The sequence below is a fragment of the Aethalodelphis obliquidens genome, unplaced genomic scaffold (assembly GCF_003676395.1).
Source record: "Aethalodelphis obliquidens isolate GAN/ISIS:26980383/991018 unplaced genomic scaffold, ASM367639v1 scaffold18, whole genome shotgun sequence".
In the NCBI taxonomy this organism is placed as follows: Eukaryota; Metazoa; Chordata; class Mammalia; order Artiodactyla; family Delphinidae; genus Aethalodelphis; species Aethalodelphis obliquidens.
In genome coordinates this window covers 273206-295209 of record NW_020837962.1, presented here as the reverse complement: position 1 = coordinate 295209, position 22004 = coordinate 273206, and positions in this window count along the sequence as shown.

Genomic DNA, 22004 nt, shown 5'->3' with positions numbered 1-22004 from the left:
GAAATTCCTTCTTCGAGATATAAGTTTCCTGGTGGAGGTTTTTGGGTACATAGAAGAGAGGCAACTGACCAGACTGGGGGTTTAGTGGAGATTCCTAGAGAAGCTGACTCTTGGGGGATGACGAGGATTTGGGTAAGAGGAGAGAGGAGGGGCGAGAGGGATTGCAGGCTTGTGCAGGGGCATGGCATGTTCTGAGACCCACGAGTATTCGTACAAGATAATGGGTGAGAGTGGAATGTCAGTATTGTTAAAAATTGGATGAGTATTTTTCCACCTTGTTTCCTCAGCTAGACTGTTAGTCCCAGGAGAGGAGAGACTGCATCTTAATTCCATGCCCCTCACAGTGCCCTCTCTGGGGGTGGGCACAGAGCCAGCCCCAGGAGAGACTCACGTCACTGATTTTTTAATACTCACATGCTAATGAGTTGGGTTTTACTGGAAGAAGTGGGCAGCTTAGCAATGCAGAAAGGCCATAGACTTTGGAGTCAGACAGACCTTATGGAAGTCACTTATTCTCTCTGAGCCTCAGTTTCTTCGCCTATGAGATGGGGGCAACGTGTACATGCCTCATAGGATTGCTGTGAAAATGAAATGAGATATGATATCTGTGAAGGGGTGGACAGAGCAGGTGCAGTATGTGTTAGTTCTTGTTGTTTTGCTGACTCTTCTGTGAATTAATTCTCAGGGCTCATGGAGGTTGAAACTTTGTTGTTGGCAGCTAGGGATGGGTGATTCATCTAAGCAGAAACTTGCCAGCGTTGGCCACAGCTCAAGTTAGCTCACTGCAGCTTCCACCCAGGAGATGCTGCTTTGCTATCTCCCTGTTCTGGAGACGGGAGTATGCTTCCATGGCAGATAAGATGGAGGAGGACATGTGGATGTGGGAAGCATTCTGTTTACTTAGACTCACCTCTGTCAAAGTCGTGGGGGTTAAATAGGCTTGTAGGACATAGGAAGAATTCAGGCTTAATACAATCCCTTTATCTGCAGCCCTTGACCATCCCCTCAAAACTTCACCCTTTGCCTACTACAGTGTTTGCTCCACAAGTGTAAGGATCTCTGTTTAGTTTGTATCCCGAGAGCCTTGGACAGTGCCAGGTGCAGAGTAGGGGCTCAGTCATTTTGCTGAAAGAATAAATGCACAACTGCCTCCCAAACTCCTTCCCTTATTTGCCTTCAAGATGGAGTTGGCTAGATCACGTCCTGTCCCATCCTGTTACTACTTTCTTCATGGCATGTGCCTGCTTTGCTATAATATCATTAGCATGGAGCAACCAGGAGTGGAGTTCTGTGACATCCAGTCATCCTGGGAAGTCTCATTTCCTGCCTGCCTCATTCGGTCAAACTTAGACACGAGTTCTTGGCTGATGTTGGTCTCGTGGCTCAAGAATGTACATGCTCTGAGGTGTTTGGTCAGCGTGCTCCCAATGACCTGTTCACCCATGCGTGAGCCTTTGAGTCAGTAACTTGGCAGACTCTCAAGCTGCTACCCCAAAAGATGATTTCTCTCCATTCAATAAAAGATCGTATAACTTTCCAATTAATATTATTGATGGTTCCGGCAGCAGAATTTCTCCCCTCTTCCCACCCCGAGAAACCAGGTCAGGTCAGCAGTCACCAAGCATGTCCCGTGTGCACTGGGGGAAGGGCACTCACTGTCCACTCTCTTTCCCTCTCCATCTTTCCCTGGCATCAGTGGTCTTCAGATACACAAGTACGTGTATGAAGTGTAATCATATGTCTAGCTGTGCCTGTGTCTTGAAAACTCTCCTGGCTGCTGTTTTCAAAGACAATTGAAAAGATGGTAGCTGTACTCACCTTGAAACTTCATTTTTTTTTTTTACATCTTTATTGGAGTATAATTGCTTTACAATGGTGTTTTAGTTTCTGCTGTATAACAAAGTGAATCTTGAAACTTCATTTTGATTTTCTTATTCAACACAACGTGACATTTTCTTGAAAGGGATATTCCAGTTTAGGAGCCAAAATGTGGGTCAGTATCATAATGATAAGAGTAATAACTGGCATAAAAATAATTTCAGATAGAATTAGTGAATGCAGGCTGTCTGCTTTGAGTGTTTTGCTAATAATTACCACCCTGCCATGCCTCATTCTGAAGGGCTAGCTCATTTTCAGCTGAGCTTCAGTTTACAATATGAGGTTGATGATCAAACACAAGCTTCACTTAAAGTAGGGCCATCAGGAGAAATGGCTCTGATAGCTGAAGCTGGCCGTGATGGAGTGCGATGAAATGGGAGTTTCAGGAATGTAGTGTGGAATCTCCACTGACTTTGTTTTTATTTCACAATCAAGAGCCATGAATGAGAGAGAAATATGTTAGTTACATTACTTTAAAATAGCCTGGCAAAGATATAATTTCTTATTGATTAGTTTCCTGTCGAAGGCAAGGCCTGTGGATAAAAGAAAATTGACTGCTGAAAATTCTAAAATAAAGAAAGTAAATTAGGGAAGATGTTTAAATTTTTAAAAGGAAGAAAAAGGTGTAATCAATGTACCCAAATCTGCCACTTATAAAACGTACTGCTGAAACTGAGTTCTAAGTTGTTCTTGATCTGATTGACTTGCTTCATTTACTACAGTATTTAAATACAAAATAGACTGTTTGGCTTTGCTTTCTATGTTTCAGGTACCATGGAAAGGAAAGAAATGTAGGAATAAAAATTATTCCTGGAAATTAGGTAAGGAATTAGTTGGTGGGTTCATATGACATCATAACTCTTTTTGGTTACAAGCAATAGATCCAAACTGGTTTAAACCAGTGGTCCTCAATTGGAAGTGGTTTTGCCCCCTAGGGAGCATTTGGAAATGACCGGAGACATTTTTGGTTGTCACAGCTGTGGGGTGAGGATGGCTATTGACTTCTAGTGAGTAGAAGCCAGAGGTGCTGCTAAACATCCTACAAAGCACAGGACAGCCCCCATCCAGCCAAAAAAGTCAGTAGTTCTAAGGTTGGGAAATTCTGGTTTAATATTTAAAAAAAGTAGAATTTATTGACCCATCACTGAAAAATCCAGGATAGATGTAGTTGGACACAGATGTTCCAACAATGTCATCAGAAGCATCTTTTTCTCTCCAACCTGCTACTTTCCCTGTGAGCTTCTTTCTTAGGAGGTTTTCTCCCTCAGAATCACAATATGGGACCCAGCAGCTCAATGAAAAAGAGCTTGTCTTTCTCATTGATTTGATTCCCTCCAAGAATCCTGAGATTGGCTCTTGTTGGCTAACCTTTGTTATATCTTTTCTGAACCACTGCTGTGGGTCTGGATATACTGACTGAGCCCTGGGACACGTACCCACCCCTGACTCTGGGGTGGGGGTGTTGGCTTGGTCCATCTAAACCACTTGGACTGAGAGAATGGTGAGATGTTTCTCCGAAAGGAAAAATGGGGTGCTGTTTCTGCAATAAGGGAGAAGAGATGCTGAACAGCCAAGCAACAGACGTCCACTATGTTTATTTTCTGAGGAAATTCAGAGTGGTGGTGGTACAGGGGATACCAGGACCCCCTCCTCCATCCTTCTTTTTTTCCTGTCATCCAAAGTAAGTTATTTTTAACATTCCTGTGATAGTCTCCCTTTCTCTATGTCTCCTAGTACTCATGTTATGTTATAATTACATTATAATAAACTTATTTATTTACATATCCATCTGTTTTCCTAAACCATGAGCTTATAAACACGGGGATTACATCTAATTCATCTTCATGTTTCTAACACCTTGCTCAGGGTAGAACACCCAGTAGGCTACAATAAAACTTTTTTTTTCTATAGAGTAAAGGAGAGCTAAAAAGTCAGTTTGGTCTTATTAGACTATTGATTAGCCATTAATCAGATGTTTATTGAGCAGCTACTATGTGCCTGACACACCAAGCCCTGGAGACATAGGTAACAGGGCAGGCACATGTCGAGTGTAGCATCTGGGGAGGTGGCAGCCATTGGACAAGTAATCAAGTGGGTTGCATGATACAAAGGGGAAGTTCCGAGAGCATGGGTCCACCTTAGAGTGGGACTCTGGGGAAATGATACTTGAAGGGGGCAGCCTGGAATGTTGAGTGAGAGCTAGTTTTGCAAGATGTGGGTGGAAGAGCTTTCTGTGCAGAGGGAACAGCCTGTGCAAAGGCCTTGAGAAGGTGGTGGGGCACACGGTCATGGTTATTATGACCTGTTTGCAAGACAGGGTAGCATTTCAGATCTGATTTAAGGAAGGGTGGCCTCAGTTCTCCACTTTGATGAATCTCTTAGGCAGTGATTGTTTAATTTCAAGGAACAGAAACACATTCAAAAAAATTAAAGTGAATAGGAAGTTTTATTGTCAGGACACAAGGTTCTCAGGGGACCCACCATAACAGTTGGACCTCGTGGGACCTGGAATGTTGTTACCAGACGTTCTCTGTGTCTTGCTCTCTGGGGGGCTCATCTTTGCACATCTGCTCCAGTCTCCTCTCTGCAGACTGGCATCTGCCATCGAGATCTTAGGTTCTGCTCTTGATCACTTTCCACTTGCCCAGGGCTCTGGCTCTTCCTCTTTATGACCTTATTTTTCCTGCTTCTAACACCCTCTGACCAAATCAGCCTGTATCTCCATTTTAAATTTCCAAGTGTAAGAATCTGATAGGCCCATGTGATGGGAGGTGGAAACAATTAAGATGCAGAAAGTTGGGCAAACATTGCTTCAGATGTTACTTTTGTGAAATGTTAGTAACCTAACATGTCTGGATTCCAACCTCATGGAAAATATCACCCCCAGATAATAGTCTTGGGTACATAGGGTAATTCTTACCCCATTCTCTCTCCTTCTCACTCAGAATACTCCAGCCATGCTGGTATTCTGGTTTCTTAAACATACAGCCTTTGCACATGCTGTTTCCTCTCCCAGAGATGCTCTTCTCTCCTGCTCTTTACTTGGTTAATCTTTATTATCCTTTAGGTCTTAGCTTAGACATCATTTTCTCAATGAGGTCCTTCCTGACTCCCTGAATAGAATCGGTTTTGCCCTTTCTGGTTCATGGAACCCTGTTCTTTTCTCTTAGTTTTTATCAGAATTTGCAATTTTATAAGTTTTGTACAATTATTCTTCCGAGACTTTTAACTCCTTGAAGAGAAGGAATCACATCTGCCCGGCATCTAGTAGGTGTCCAATAAACACTGGTTAAATTGGTAAAGTAAATGTAATTATCCAGAGGGAGGTCCCTTTGAAAATTTTGTTTACAAAGGGTAAAACCTTCTTTTTAAGATGGTTGCATCTTTACTTGATGGTAGGAGAACACCTTAAGTAGGGACAACTCTGATATTTGATATGGGTGCTAAATAGAAGATGCCCAAATAAACTTCACACTTGAGTTAGGAAGATCCAGTCTCTGCTCCCAGATTTCTTCCTTCTGTTATTTTAGGATGATTCACAGGGCCAACTTGTACCAAAATTTTGGCAAAGAGAAGGGAAACTAACATTTATTGGGAAGCTATTAATGGCACTTTATAAACACCATCTCATTCAGTTCTCTTGACAACCCAGTAATGTGGGGGATACACCTTATAGACAGTCTCCTTCAACTTCTGTTCCAGCATCTGTCAACTATGCTATCTGTACTGCAGAGGCTGGAAACCTAAAAGGTACGTTTCCAAGACTCCCTTGCAACTAGGATCCTGGATATCATTCAGGTTTTACAAATCAAATGCACCCTGCGAGTCTTGAATTTAGAACTGAGTTAGAGGGGAGAAGGGCATAATGCAATCCACCTTGCGGGTGGATCACTGCAGAGTCAAAGTGGTTCTATAGCCATTAGCTCCCTGAGTTGGTGACTTCTTGTAGCAATGGTGGCAGTTTTCCCGATCATCATAGAGGTAGGGAGATTTTGGGGCAGGGAGTTGTTCCTGGAAGCTCCAACTCTTTGAGTGCTTCTAAGTCAGTTTACAGCTAGTGATGTGTTCCTTTCTGCTTAAAGTAGCTGAAGTGATTTCTGTAGTCTGCAACTGAGAAATACCTAAAACACCAGGTTTCTTGTACCCTGTCCTCTCCCCACATTTTACAGATGAAGATCTGAGGTCTGAGGATCAGGGTTCAAATGACCTGACTCAGGTTTCATGGCAGGTTAAGTGGCTGAGAACTTGAAACCAGACTGACTCTTTCCGTTTGTCTGTCTTCACTGCTGCCGCCCACTTCTTTTCTCTGGGCTGCTTTTCTCTCTCTCTTTCTTCCAATATCCTTCTACCACAGAACAGTTCGTTCCAAACAGATGGGATCTGACAGTCATATTCATTCCAAGGCCTTAGGGATGTGATGTAACTCTTCCCAGGCATCTCTACATCTTTCAGAGGACCGTGGGGACAGGGCGATGCTGAACCCTATGGCAGGGCATGACTCACAAGTGGAATCCCAGACACCATGGCAACTACTTGAGGCGAAGTTGAGGGAAGAAAGCTGGGACGGGAGAGAGTGGAAGGAAGGTCAGGAAGAATAACTTGGGTTCTCATCTCTTAATTGTCCTGGCCTGATTTCCTTGAGACATGTGTTAATCTTCCCAATTTGCGGAAGGGGGCTTGCCCCAGGTGGTAAGCTTCCTAAAGCTTTGGATTTGGGTTTATAAGCCTGTCGGAACGGAGCATGCCCCCCCTTTTGACCCACTCCCAAGAGCTCTCCTGTCAGATTTTAGACATGCCAGCTAATTCCTTTCTATAGATTTGCCCGGCTTTATTAGGAGTAATGGCCTCCAGGATATTTTCCTTTATAGACATTATAACTAGTAATTGTTTTGAAGGGCAATTGCTGTTAAACTACTTATTTTTTCTTTTCCTGGAGGACAGGACAATTTCCAAGACTGATTATTTCACAATTGAAATTCCATGTCTCCCAGAGGTCGATTTTTATAGTGGTTGGTGGAAGCAAAATCCTCTCTTGATTTTTTCCATTACGCCTTCAGACACACACACACACACAGAGAAACATTCCTGGGAAGACAAGCAGAAAAACAAAGCCTCCATTGAGTGTTCAACAGCTTTTATAGACAGTTGTCTGGCTCTCTGGCTAATGGGATAGATGATAAATGCTCCCAAGATACCATTTCAGTCAATTAATTAGTTAATGTTTAAAGATGGAAAGTGTCATGTAGTTAGAGAACATTATGATTTTCTTAATAAAAAAGACTTGAAGTGAGAAAAAATAGGAATGAAAAGACAGTGCAAGTTTTGCCTTTGAACTGTAATTCCTGTCTCTGATTCTGTAGCCAGTTACAGGGCAGTAAGCATCTGCCTATTGTCAGGTCACCTCCATGAAGTTCTCTCTTTGGGTCAGAAATTTTCAGTACAGTAAGTGTGATGACGTAGCTATTTTTTTTCCTTGTAAGTGGAACGAGGGTAGGGATATCTAGCTGGGTTTGTTGTTTGGGGCTCCGAAGCTGGGTTGGAGCAATTCCTAAATCAGTCCCGCTCAGGAAGGACTGGCAGATGAGGGTGTGGTGTGCAGGCACTTCTTTAAGATGACCCAAGGTTCAAGATCCAGGAAGTAAAATTCAGTCCTTTCTTATGAGGCTTTTGAGCTTTGAGCTGGAAACAAGAGGGAAAGCAAAAGACGGGATGTTGGGTGAATATTAAACTGAAGTGAAGATGGGAGTATAAGCATTGGTGTTAATGAAAGGAGAGGGTCGCAGAAAATGACCACCGTTAGGGCTGCAGGACCCAGTTCCCACGATTTTGCACAGTTGCTTCCATGCTGGTTGGGTGGCCGCTTTGGTGAGAAGGTTTGCGGTGAGGTCAGACAGCCCACATCAAACACAGGTTCATCAAATCCATCCACTCCAACCATCCTAGACAGATGCCTGCATCACCCATTCTACTGCTTGCACCTCATCTGCCTGTTGAGAGGATCTTTCAGAAAGGGGGTGCATCTGAGAAGCACAGACACAATGGTTTCTTGAAATTCCATTCAATTCAGATATTTGAGAAAATAGCAGTGTTTGATTTGGAGACACATCCCTTGTATGACATACTCGTGATTGTGGGCTGATAAAAGACTTTATTTTCTCATCACAGCTGCTCAGACATTTTTCATTAACAGAATTTGGAAAACAATTGATTAAAGCATAATCTCTTGTCTTCCCACACAGTAGCTAGTAGTGATGGAGAATTCAGGCTCTGGAGTTAGGTCTGTGGTCAGAAGTCTGGCTCTCACCCACTAGCTGTGTAGTGTAAACTTGTAGTTTCCTTATCTGCTCAGAACCTCAACTTCCTCCTCTGTAAATGGGGATCATAAAAATATTTATCTTGGGAGGATTAGAGAGAAAGTTATTTATTCATTCATTGCACAAATATTTATTTATTTTTATTTTTAAAAAAATTTATTTATTTATTTTTGGCTGCATTGGGTCTTCGTTGCTGCATGTGGGCTTTCTTTTTAGTTGCAGCGAGCGGAGACTACTCTTCGTTGCGGTGCACAGACCTCTCATTAAGGTGGCTTCTCTCGTTGCGGAGCATGGGCTCTAGGTGCACGGGCTTCAGTAGTTGTGGTTTGGGGGCTCTGGAGTGCAGGCTCAGTAGTTGTGGCACATGGGTTTAGTTGCTCCACGTCACGTGGGATCTTCCCCGACCAGGGCTCGAACCCGTGTATCCTGCACTGGCAGGCAGATTCTTAACCACTGCACCACGAGGGAAGCCCCACAAATATTTATTGAGCTTCTGTGACATGGCAGGCAGGTACTGGCATGTGGGTCTCTCAGTAGTAAGACAGGAAAGTTCCTTGTCATTATGGAGTTTATATTCTCATGAGGAGGCAGACAATAATTGAGTTAATTAAAAATGATGATGGACTATGGAGAAAATGCAATTAAGGAACATGATAGAGAATGGCTGGGCATGGAAGGTGGGCATCTTAGCTAGGGAGGGCCTCTCTGAGATGACACTGAATTGGGAAATGAGGGCTGACAAGGAGTGAGCCACACGAAGATCAGGAGAAGAGCATTGTTGGCAGAGGGAACAGCAAGTGCAAAGGTTCTGAGGTAGGAAGAGCTAGACATGCTCTAGAAAGGAAGGGGCCAGCAAGGCCATAGCATGGGAAGTGATGTGGGGGCCTGGGAAGAGATGTAGTCCAAAGGGTAGGCAGGGGCTGGATCATATAGGGCCTCAGAAGCGATGATCATAAAAAGTGCATAAAAATGCAATCTCAGTCTAGTGCCTGGCATAGAGTCAGTGCTCAATAATCTGTTTCCTTTCTTTATAATTCCTTTTCCTTGAAATGGTGTTGAATTTTGGTCAGGGTATGAAATACCCATCCTGGCTTCTTCTTCCTCCCCTAGAGTTGAAAAGATCTGTTAGTTTAGGAACAAGGAAGGGTTCCCATTTCTCACAATGCCACAGACCATGGGAAGGAACTGAGTAAGAGTTCCATGTGTTTCAGAGGGAGGGGGAGTAGGATCTAAGATGCTCAGGAGGCTATGATTACCCGTTGAGTAAGTAGAATATGAGACATTAACAAGCTTGGATTTAGACAATATTAATTAGAATACAACTTATATGAGCTGGACTTTAAGAATCTGGAACCCTCAAATAACCAGAATACAGACTATTCTTTGCTTCGAGGAGAAGGGCAAAGACAAGGAATATGATGATAGCAATAATTTTTTAAATAAAAAATTCCACCCTTCAAAGCCCTCTGCTGATTCAGCCTAGTTTCTTTTTTTTTTTTTTGCGGTACGCGGGCCTCTCACTGCTGTGGCCTCTCCCGCTGCGGAGCACAGGCTCCGGATGCGCAGGCTCAGCAGCCATGGCTCACGGGCCCAGCCGCTCCGCGGCATGTGGGATCTTCCCGGACCGGGGCACGAACCCGTGTCCCCTGCATCGGCAGGCGGACTCTCAACCACTGCGCCACCAGGGAAGCCCCAGCCTAGTTTCTAACACCATCTTTACTCCTCTGGCCTGCAGAATGCTCATCTCTTTCAGAGAGACACAGTCTCTTGGGGGGATTTATTTACAGTGAACAGCATTGTGGGCTAACATATTGATTCTTTTTCCAAGTAGTAAGGGAGGAAATTAATGGCATTTTCAGTTTTATCCCTCAGCTAACCAGGAAAAAAGAACCCTAAACAAACAAACAAACAACAACAACAAAAAAAAATGACTGTTTGCTGAGTCCTGGTTAATCAAGTTTTTGCTGTGGTTGGCAGACAAAAGCTGAGCAGATTTCTTCCAAGTGTGGTGCAAAGTAGGGCTGGATTTTTCTGTAACTTTTCATTAGGACCAAAAGAAGAAATCACATCAATCAGAGATAATTTCTCTGGGCTTCCCAGAGGGGTATGAAAGGAAGAGTGAACTCCCTGTTGCTCTGAAGTGGCAGCAAGTGACCATCCAACAGATGAATCAAACAGATGGGATGAAGTGTCAATGTGAAATTGATAAGCACCCTGATGATGGAAAAGAAGAAACTGCTTAGAAAGTGACATAGAGGATGCATAGAGTGGAGATGTTGCTGAGTACTAAAGGCCTGCTGTACCCTTGATTTGGCATGTGGAGAATGATGGAGTAGAGGGAGACATTTGGCCAAAATCTCATAGTGAAAACAATTAACAAATAAATTAATTACTTTAATAAACATTCAGTAAGCATCCACTCTATACCAGGTACTATGCTTAGGTGATAAGTTAAAGAAATATATCAGCCCTTTTCTCTCCCATATGTCTGCCCTGAGGTGATAAGTTGGGGAGACATGGGAGAGCCAAGGGATATTGATGATTAAATTCAGGGTTATGAGAACCATGACAGAGGGGACACAAGGGCTCTGGCCTGGGGATTCAGAAATGGCTTTTTGGAAAAGATGTCTGATTTGGAATATTTTCTAATTATAGAATTACTGTTGACCCTTGAACAATGCAGGGATTTGGGGTGCTGACCCCCGCACAGTTGAAAATCTACATATAACTTTACAGTTGGCCCTTCCTGTCTGGTTCTGCATCTGGGGATTCAACCAACTGCCCATCATGTAGTACTATATTACATATTTAGTGAAAAAAATAAGTGGACCCATGCAGTTCAAACCCATGTTGTTCAAGGGTAACTATATTACCTGTTTTTTTATGTTGAGATCCTATATGTTACCTATTGCCACATAACAAATCACCCCAAAACCCAGAGGCTTAAAACAACACAAATTTATTATCTCATAGTTTTTGTGGATCAAGAGTCTGGCTGTAAAAAAAAAAAAAAAAAAAAAGAGTCTGGCTGTGAGTTAGCGGGGTCCTCTGCTTCATGGTTTTGCACAAGGCTACAATCAAGTGTTGGCACATGGTCTCATCCGAAGACTCATTTGGGGATGTATCTATTTCCAAGCTCACTCAGTGGTTGTTGGCAGCACTGAGTTCTTTGCTGGCTGTTGGCCAGAGCCCACTGTCAGTTCCTTGCTGCTTGGGTCTCTCCCACGTGGCAGCTTGCATTATCAAAGCATGCAAAATGGAAGGACAATACAGAGAGTCGTCCAGCAAGATATGGCATAATCTTTTCTAACCTAATTATGGAGGTGACACCCATCATCTTTAGACTTAGAAGAAAGTCACACTCAAGGGAGGAGATTTCACAAGGGCATGAACATAAGGAGATGGAGATCATTGGAGGCCATGTCAGAAGCTATCTGTCACAGATCCCAGAAGCAGACCCTGGAATAGGACTCATTTTAAACTGATCTGTCAGGAAGTGTTTCCAGCAAAACCATAAGGAAGTATGTGATACCAAGCAAAGTCCTGCAGAGGAGAACTTTGGCTCAATCTGCAAGGGTGACTGGAGACAGTCTATTTTGGAGTTATCCCCATTGGGGGCAAGGGAGTTGGAGTATTTATATCCTGCACCTGCCACTCGTTGGCTAAGGGCTGCTTTTCGGGGGACATAAATTCCCAGGAACTTGTGGCTCTCCAAACATTAAGAGAAAGTGGGTTCCAATAGCCGGAAGCTGTTGAGAGTGAAAGAACATGGTGTGCATGAAGATGTCCAAGGGATCCTAGGGGTGTGGGAGGGCAGTGACAGCATCTGCTACTCATGTTCATTATAAAAATTTGTGAAATAGGAAAGTATAAAGAAATGGATAGTTCTGTAGGAATAACTGCTACTGGAAATGAATCTTAAAGGTTGAGTAGAAATGATTCCAGGAAAAGGAGGTGGGGAGGAGAGATGTAGGCAGAGGATTGTGGAGGTGAGTGAGCATAGCACATTACACTAAGTAGTTTACAAAAAGAGATTCTAAGTAAAGCATAGGGTAGGGATCCATGGGCCGCAGATGGGGTTTGTCGGCCTACACATTGTTTAAAACTTTTGAGCCAGTATTGAAAAATGGCAGATCCTATAAAAATATCTGGATTTCCTTATTCTTTTGAAAATGAGGAAGAGCTCGCAATACTGACTCTGTATTCCTGCTGGGAAAAGGGGCTGGACCAGTGAAATTGCTGCGTTTTTGAGTTGGGGCATGCACTTGTGGTTTTCTCTGGGCCCAGCACCCTCTGCTGCATCCCTGTAGGCCTTTGAGATTGGGACCTCTGGTCTGAGTGTGTCAAGTGAGTGGTGGAAGATGAGATTGGCAAGAGCTACATAGTTCAGGCCCTCAAATATCATCCTAAGGACTGAGGAGGAGGTCCTGGGGGCAGTGGGGAGCCACTGAAGGTTTTAAGTATCAGGATGACGTGGTGAGATTTGTGCTCTAGAAAGCCCTAACCACTTGACCCCACTGACACACAAAATCAGGTCTGGGAATCAGCTATTATCTAGATTAAACTTGTAAAATGGGTCTCAGATGTTCAGAATTAGGTTAATTATAATCCTTGTTCATGACACACTGTCATCATTTCTCTAAGAATGAACCTCTTTTATTTTACTTTAATTGATTAAGTATTTAATAATCTAATAAATGCCCTTGTAATTATCATCCAGTCCACATGCTGTAACATTGACAATAGCTTCCGACCGTTTTCATCTCACCTGTTAGTGGATTCTGTTCTCTTTGCTTGTTCATCAACCATTCCCCATCATAGTAACCTGGTAAAGGTTAGATGAACTTAGACGTCACCTAGTCCATCTGTTTTTAAAGAATCTTTCTGTTATACATATACATGTATCTATTCTTTTTCAAATTATTTTCCCATTTAGATTATTACAGAATATTGAGCAGAGTTCCCTGTGCTATACAGTAGGTCCTTGTTTTTTTTTTTTTTTTTTACAGTACGTCCTTGTTGGTTATCTATTTTAAATATAGCAATGTGTACATGTCAATCACTTTGCTCTACACCTGAAACTAACACAGCATTGTTAATCAACTATACTCCAATATAAAATAAAAATTAAAAAAAGAATCTTTCTATCCAGTCATGGGAAATTCACTGCTTCAGCAAGCAGCCGGTTCTAGTCGTTAAGAGAGTTGGTTCTGTCCACTGATTCTAGCTGTGCTGTCTGTTAACTTCTTCCATTCACCTGGAATCTGGTAAACACAATCTTTATTCAACGTGTATTGAGCACTTCCCTTGGACAAGGCACTGTGGGGAATATAAAGTGGTTAAGACAAGGTTTTCTGCACCAGCAGAGTTTATAGTTTAGTAGAGGAGATAAGACAAATACACAAATAATTATAATTATAATACAATGTCAAGAGTGCTGTGTATTATAAGAGAGGAACAAGCAAAGTGTTATTGGAATTCAGGGAGAGAGACAGAGATTAATTCCAGGTAGAGGAATTTGGAAGAGCTTCAGGCAGGAGGTAGCATTTGGGCTGTGCCTTGATGGGAGGTGGACATAATGATTTTGCAAACTGGGAAGAGTTGATAGGATCATGCTATCCAGGCAGACGGAACAGCGTGGACAAAGGCATGGAGGTGGGGGAGCACAGGGTCAATGACTTCCAGGGAAATGATTATGGGTTTAGATTCTCTTTGTCCAGGAATCTAGATGAAGAAGTCAGAGGTTGAGGTCACTGCAAGGGGACTGAGGCCACAGGCGTTCATGGTATAGACTGTTTAACTGCCAATATTCCCTCACCTCTTCTTCAGCTTTACTGATTCTTCCCCATCCATCTCCTCCTCCAGGAAACCTTCTATACTTCCAGTTGTTGGCCTAAGTACCTCTCTGTGTACTCCCAAATCATGGTGGGTTTACCTCTGTCTTAGGCCTCAATTCTGTCCTATCTTGTCATGGCTGTGTTATGATTGTGTGTTTATGTCTTGGTCTCCTCCATAAGACCAGAGCAGTCTAGGGCTGGAATCATGACTTCTATTCCACCATGTCACCAATACCTAGCACAGTGACTGGCTGTGGTAGGTGTTCAATATATAGTGTCAAGTGAGTGAATGCTTCCTATTCTGGTCTTATTACTGTCTATTTCTTTCCTTCATATCCTGCCCATTGGACTTAGAATGTGTATTTGGCTCCCTCTACTTTGCTGTCACTCAAGGTCTTTACTTTGCCTTATTCTAGAGTATATTTTCATTTTATGCATTACCTTTGGACTCAGATTCTAGCTTCCATATTGGCTCATCTGGCAAAGACACAATTTGGACAAATACTATTTATTCAGCCAATCTCCTCTTCTTGGAGCCCCAATATCTGATCCCTTGGACATTGTTTTCAATTAAACAGTTATTTATTGAGTGCCTGCTACATGCCAAGAATTCATGATGAGGGCAGCCCAGTGATGTCACTGGGTTGACCCAAGTTTGGGTACATCTCTGAATATCTCCAGAAAAACTAAGAGGCTGGAGGAAATGGTACATTCTCATGGAGAAGAGAAGTCTGATGTGTCAACCAGATTAATTCATCCTGGGCCACAATTAGATGAGTGTTTGGGTCCATCAAGCAAGTCCTGACGCAGCTATCTCTTCTGCTGATCATCAGGAATCTATATGGGCTCTTGCAAGGGTAACAAGAGATTGTAATTCTGAAGTGGAACAGAAAGAAACGTAATTGGATCAATGGGCTGTTAATGATGCTATTGAGTAGCTTTCTGCCAGAGCCGTGTTGTGGATGGGGCTGGCCACAGAGGACCTGGCCACACTGTGTGAACGCCCGACTTTGACACAAAGCCTTCTGCAGATTGTAAAGTGCTTTCTGTATGCATGATTTCATGTAATTTGTTCTAGTCCTCCTTGGTTAGAGATGGAGTTTTAGGGTATCAAGGCAGGCTTGCCAGACAATTGGCTACATGTCTGGGGATGGGAAGAAAGATCCACATGGATATTTGTGCTTTACGGGGTGGTTGTGAGCATCACATGACCTTGTGTTTGTTGCTGTGTGGTTTCTGATGGGGGAGAAATGGGAAGCAAAGTGAGTGCCTCTCCACAGAGGAATGACCAAGTAAGTTATGTTGCATCTGCCCATGGACTTGTTCGTGCCCGTCATGGAGAATGAGGTAGCGCTCTAACAGTTGACTTGGAGGGCTTTCTGCGAGGAATTGGTGTGTATAATATGATCCCATTTCTACAAAACAGGCAATGATCACGCATGCTCATTTATGTCTGTATGTTTGTCTAGAGTGAAATGAGGATGGAGAATATATAGAACACAGGGCTCTTTATATAGGGATTTCAGTCAGGACAGGTCATGGGGCAGGGGTAGGAGGGGGATGGGGCAGGGCAAGAAAGCAAAAATAAGGGAAAAAAAGTGCTCTCTCTGTCTTTCACATACATACACATCTGTGGATATATATGTAAGGCAAAATAATTTAAAAAATGATAAAGGAGTCAAGTGACATTATTTTTATTCACATAACATGTAATCACATAACATATGCTGGGCACTGTGCTTGGCATAGGTGATAGAGTGATAAGACCCAGGATCCATCCTTTAGAAAGTACTTTATAAATGTATCAAAGTGCAATGCAAACTAGAGTGATTTTTTTAATCCTAGCTGCACATTAAAGTCTCTGCAGGAGCTTTAAAAAAATCCTGACGTGCAGATCCACACCCCAAACCAATTAAATCTGAACCCAGGGTCTGGGCACCTGAATTTTAAAAATCTCCCCTGATATGAGATGTCTTAGGACCTGAATTCTAGTACCTTAGGACATGTTATCCTGGGCCAAAATATCTACTGATAACTCTAGGCTAGCCTTTTCAAAGCTTGCATTTATTTAACAAAATGCTAGAGCTAAGTAAAAATCTCTAAAGTAGTATTGACCTAGGGAGGTGGTCCCTGAATGCCTGTACCTGCTGTCATTCCAAGGCTGCTGAGCTGAAGCGGGGTACCAGAGGGATGCTAAAGGGTGGAGGGAGACTAGGAAGGGGGCGGTCTGACCTCACGGCCCCTTCCTGTGGGCTCCAAGTCCCCACCACCCGCTGAAGCTGTTTTTCCCCTGGCTTCATGGTGTTCAGATCAAAGCAGCATCTCCTCAACAGGTGCTTACCTGGCTGAAGCAATGTGATTCTGAAATTAATTGGGGACACTCCCATCCTCTAAGATGTTGGCACTTCCTAATGAGTTGTTTTCCCACTTAAAAATACACACTTATGTCGCTTAAGGAGACTCAACAGGTGAAGCCCAGTAATTATGGATCTCTGCAGGAAGGGGAAGTGAAAGCAGCAGCTGGTTCTCTGTAACAGAGCCATTCATCAGCCCCACCTGCACAGGAAAGGGGAGGCACCAGTCACAACACCAGCCCTGAGCACCGGGCCATCCCATCCTTAGGAGTTTCACTGTCCCACAGTGCTGAGGAAGGGAATGTGCAAGGCCAGGCAATGGTGAGGCAAGCAAGGCACCTCAGATGCAAAATGCAAGTTGTGCTCACCCTGCAGGGTAGCCTTTCAAAAGGAAGAAGGCAGGAGCTGTAGGCCTATTGAGGCTCAAACTCCTAGATCATCCCTTCTGTGAGATTTTATTGGTAAAAGCAAATCACGTGGCCAGCTCAGATTCAAGAAGGTGGACAAATAGACTCCACACTTTAAAGGGAAGAACAGCAAAGGGGTGTGCATGTAGGGATATTACTACTTTAGTAATCACTATAATTCCGATTTGACGCACAAGCACTATCAGAACTGATCATCACCATCTCCTAATCCACACAGCAGTCCTCGCAGCAATTCATAACAGGTAGAAGTGTGAAGGATGTGCCTCTGCCAATATGGACTTATTTGCATGACTAATGGGTCAGTGGGAGAAGCAACAGACCTGCAAAATCCCAGAGATTCTCAAGTGCCTAGAACTTGCATTTCCATATTTATAAAGAACTTCAGCCTTTCTGTTGTCCTTGTTGACCCTGTAGGCCCTGGTTGGTCCTATATTTCTACCTATTTCTATTCCAGAATTAGGCATGTCCCCCCATCTCTTTGTGTTACCGCATTATCATGAAACAAGGAGTGGTTAGGTCTCCTGGTTACCTTGGGGCTGGGCAGCCCCTTCTTGGTGATAGCCCATTGGTTTCTTTCAAGTGTGTTTAGCCATATGATACTTCTCCAATCTAAATCTTGCAAACAACTAAACATTTCTATTCCATGATCTCCTCTAAATACCTGTCAGTGTTAAAACAACTTCAATGACTTTCTGTTGTCCTGGTATTTTTGGTGTGAGCCTGTTTTCCTCAGGTGTTAGGTCTACTTAAAAAGTACTCCTGAACCTGAACACCTTGATCTCCTTTAGATCTTTATTCAAAGATCGCTTTCTAGTGAGTTCTTCTCTGACTTTACCATTTAAAATTGAAACTCCTCCCCGCCAGTCCCAATCTCCTCCGTTTTTATTTTTTCACTCCATAGCACTTAACACCAGCAACCATTCTATATGTTATACTTATTTGTTTATAGTCTGTCTCTCTTATTCTAGGATGTAAGCTCCATGAAGGTAGGTGATGTTTCCCTGTTCTGGTTACTGTTATATCCTCAGCACCTAGAACAGTGCCTGACCCATAGTAGATACTCAACAAATATTTATTGTGTGAATGGGTAAATCACCTCTCTCCATCTCTCTTTATTTATCTGTATCTCTAATTGTATCTAGTTCTTTCTATATCTGTCGATCTCCATTCATCCACCCACCCATCCATCCATCCATCCATCCATCCATCCAGTGAGCCTGCCTGATTAACACATGAGCATGGCTGAAATTATACTCAGAACTGACGACTAGGAGCAGATCAATTAATATCAGAGAGTTTCTGAGGCTTTGCAGTCTCCTTGTTCTTGCTGAGCATCTATCTTTAAGGTGAGGGAAGTCTGTGGTGAACATAAAGGCAATTCTTCAGCTAAACAGAGCCCAGGTCCTGTTAGATCTAAGAGGTTTCATTAGGGAGTGAAAACTCTGTCATGCCTGAAACTTTCAAAAACTGAAACTGCAAACATTAGAGAATTTATCCTTTTAATCTGAGAAGCTTTGGAGCTGGGGGGCTGGGAGGGTGATTGTAGGCAGGTGAGAATCCTTCCATCTTTAGATTATCCTTGAGGAGATTTGTGAGTTGTTCTCTGCCCCTCTGTACTTCTCTGTTTTTAAACATTTGCTGAGGGGTTCTTTGGTTGTTACACAGTGAGGCAAAAGTGAGAGAAAAATACATTCAGGTCAGTTTGCCGAGGGCAGTGCTGGTTTAATATGAGGAAAGGGGAGGGACATTCACTCTGTCTCCCTGTCACCGGTGGCTCTAATCTGCCTCATGAGCTGAGATGGGAACATTCACGGGGTTCCTTTTCCCTGTGGTTGCAGCCCTGAGAACAGAGTCACAAGAGAATGTCCATGGCTATATCTGATCAAACCATTGTTTTGTTTGACTCATACAGTGTTGATTTGATTTGATTTTTTTCTTTTGGACTACAGGCTCAGGACACATCGACATTGGTCTGTGCAAAGCTCCAGTGCAAGGAGGAGCTCACGTAGTGGACCTGAGGTTGTCTCTTTAGAAGGGTGTGCTTTGGGGTTTGACCCTTGACTGGCATCAGGGAACTTGGCTTTTGCATTGTTCCCTCTTTTCAGTAATAAGGCTGTTTTGCCCACCTGGGGCGCCGAATCCCTGCTTCCCTTTTAGGAGTCTGGAATTTCCGTATGTGATCAGCCCCCAGTCAGCCCCCTGAACTTTGAGTCTTAAGTGGGCTTCCCCAGGCAGAAACACTGCACACATGTTGCTGAATTTTGCCAGAGGGAGGAGTATGTTCAGTGTGATCCCTGGGGGACGGGGAGAAATGGGGAGATGTTGGGAGCTTGTGCACAGATTCCTCCAGACCTCACCTGATATAGATTTCCCCCCTTGCTGATCCCTGTAATAAACCACAGCCGAGAGTACAGTTGCCTCAGTCCTAACTGCTAGTCTTTTAGTGCATCACTGACTATGCCTCTTATTTTATTTATTTGTCTGCAGGCTCATTTCCTTTTATCCCCACACTTCACTTGCATTCATTTATATTCACTACTCTTAAGAGGCCACCGTTTTGTGCTTAACGTACATTTTGTTTATGTTCTTGCAGCATGTGTATTTTGTGTGTGTATTTATGTTTTGTCCAGCTTTATTGAGATATAATTGAGATATAACATTGTGTAAATTTAAGGCATACCACACATTGATTTGATACACTTACATATTCCAAAATGATTCCCACCATAGCATTAGCCAACACCTCCATCATTTCACATAATTACCATTTCTTTTTTGTTGTGAGAACATTTATAATCTACTCTATTAGCAACTTTCAAGTATATAATACAGTATTATTAACTATAATCACCATGTTGTACATTAAATACCAGGAAATTATTTGTCTTATTTCTAACATAGCTTTATATTAATTGTGTAATAGGGCTCTGAATCAATATCTTATTTATTTTATATTTTAAATTATACAGTACAGGTGCCCCCTCCCCTTTTTGGTGTATAGTTCTGTGAATTTGAACACATGCATAGATTTATGTAACTACTGCCTCCACAATCAGGATATTATTCCTTTACAGTCCCACCTTCTCCCCACCCGTAACCCCTGGCAACCAGTGATCTGTCTCCATCACTATAATCTTGTGTTGCCAAGAAAGTCATACATAGGGGATCATCCAGCATGTAATGTAAGCTTCTGTTGCTTAGGATAGTGCCTTTGAGATTCATCCACGTTGTTGCCTATATCAGTGGTTTGTTTCTTTTCATTGCTGAACAATATTCCATGGTGTGGATGTCCCTTTATCCGTTCACTCACTGAAGGACATTTGGATTGTCTCCAGTTTTTGGTCATTATAAATGGAGTTGCTATAAACATTTGTGCATCTGTGAATGGGTTTTCGTATGAACCTAGGTTTTCATTTCTTCAGCATACTCAGGAGTGGGGTCGCTGGGCCATATTGTAAGTGTATGTTTAACTTCACAAGAAACTGCTGCACTGTTTTACAGAGTGGCTGTGCCGTCTTGTACTCCCCTCAGTAATACATGAAAATTCCCAGTTGCTCTTATGTTTGCCAGTACTTTGTACTGTCGGTTGGATCTGTATCTTCTGAAAGTGCCCCCTCTAAGTTTTATTTTTAGTTAAGGTATAATTAACATAAAGAGCACAAATCTTACATGCCTAGCTTGATTTTCTTTGCATATGTATAGATGCCCACATGATCACCACCTAGATTTAGCACTGCAGGTCTCCCTTGTGAACACTTAAATTCCCTCCGGAGGGAAGTGCTGTAATGACCTCGAACAATATTGATTAGTTTTGCCTGATTTTGAACTTCATTAAAGGAATCATACACTGTACTCTTTTGTGTCTGGCTTCTTTGCTAAACCTTATGTCTATGGGGTTCATCCATGTTTCATATAGTTGTACTTTGTCCATTTTCATTGCCGTATAGTATATCATCATATGGGGATACCTTAATTTATTAACAACTAATTGTTTTCAGTTTGGGGCTATTATGAATTAAAATTCTCTGCATATATTTGTACCTGTCTTTCGGTGGACACAAGTGCTCATTTCTCTTGGGTATACTTCCAGAAGTAGAATTGCTGGGTCATAGTATTTATATTTGGCTTTAGTAAATACTAAACCAAACAATTTTCCAAAGTACTTGTATCAGTGTACGCTCCTAATGTGTGCACTTAAAAGAGGTTGATGTATGTGGAATTGTACTAATGACCTCATGAGGTTTCTTATTCCTCCTCCTCCCTCTCATTGTAGTTGTAAGGTTTATCTTTACTGCTTTGTGTACATCTAAAGTGTCACTTCTGGGCTTCCCTGGTGGCCCAGTGGTTAAGAATCTGCCTGCCAATGCAGGGGACATGGGTTCGAGCCCTGGTCCAGGAAGATCCCACATGCCTTGGAGCAACTAAGCCCGTGCGCCACAACTACTGAGCCTGTGCTCTAGAGCCCAAGAGCCACAACTACTGAAGCCTGCGGGCCTACAGCCTGTGCTCCGCAACAAGAGAAACCACTGCAATGAGAAGCCTGCACCCCGCAACGAAGAGTATCCTGCTGCGGCTTCCCTGGTGGCGCAGTGGTTGAGAGTCCGCCTGCTGATGCAGGGGACACGGGTTCGTGCCCCGGTCTGGGAGGATCCCACATGCCGCAGAGTGGCTGGGCCCGTGAGCCATGGCCGCTGGGCCTGCACGTCCGGAGCCTGTGCTCCGCAGTGGAAGAGGCCACAACAGTGAGAGGCCCGTGTACCGCAAAAAAAAAAAAAAAAAAGAGTATCCTGCTGCTCTCCCTAACTAGAGAAAGCCTGAGCACAGCAATGAAGACCCAACTCAGCCAAAAAAAAAAAAGTCACTTCCAGTACTCCATGGTGTTTACTCATCTGCTTTTACTTGTCTGCCTCTCTAGTAATGGACACCCTGTGGCCTCCAACTTCCTGAAACAACAACTAACATTGCAGTGATCACCTTCATATGTGTCCTTCTAAGGGGCCTTGTAAGAATTTCTTGTAGAACTGCTGGTCATTGAGTCTGTGAATCTTACTTTGACTAAAAAGTAACAGGTTGCTTGGGTCATACCAGTGTCCAATCCCCTCAGCTGTGATGAGGATTCCTACATCCCCACATTCCTGCCAATTCTTGTCCTTTTTTTTTTTTTTTTTTTTTTTTTGCGGTACGTGGGCCTCT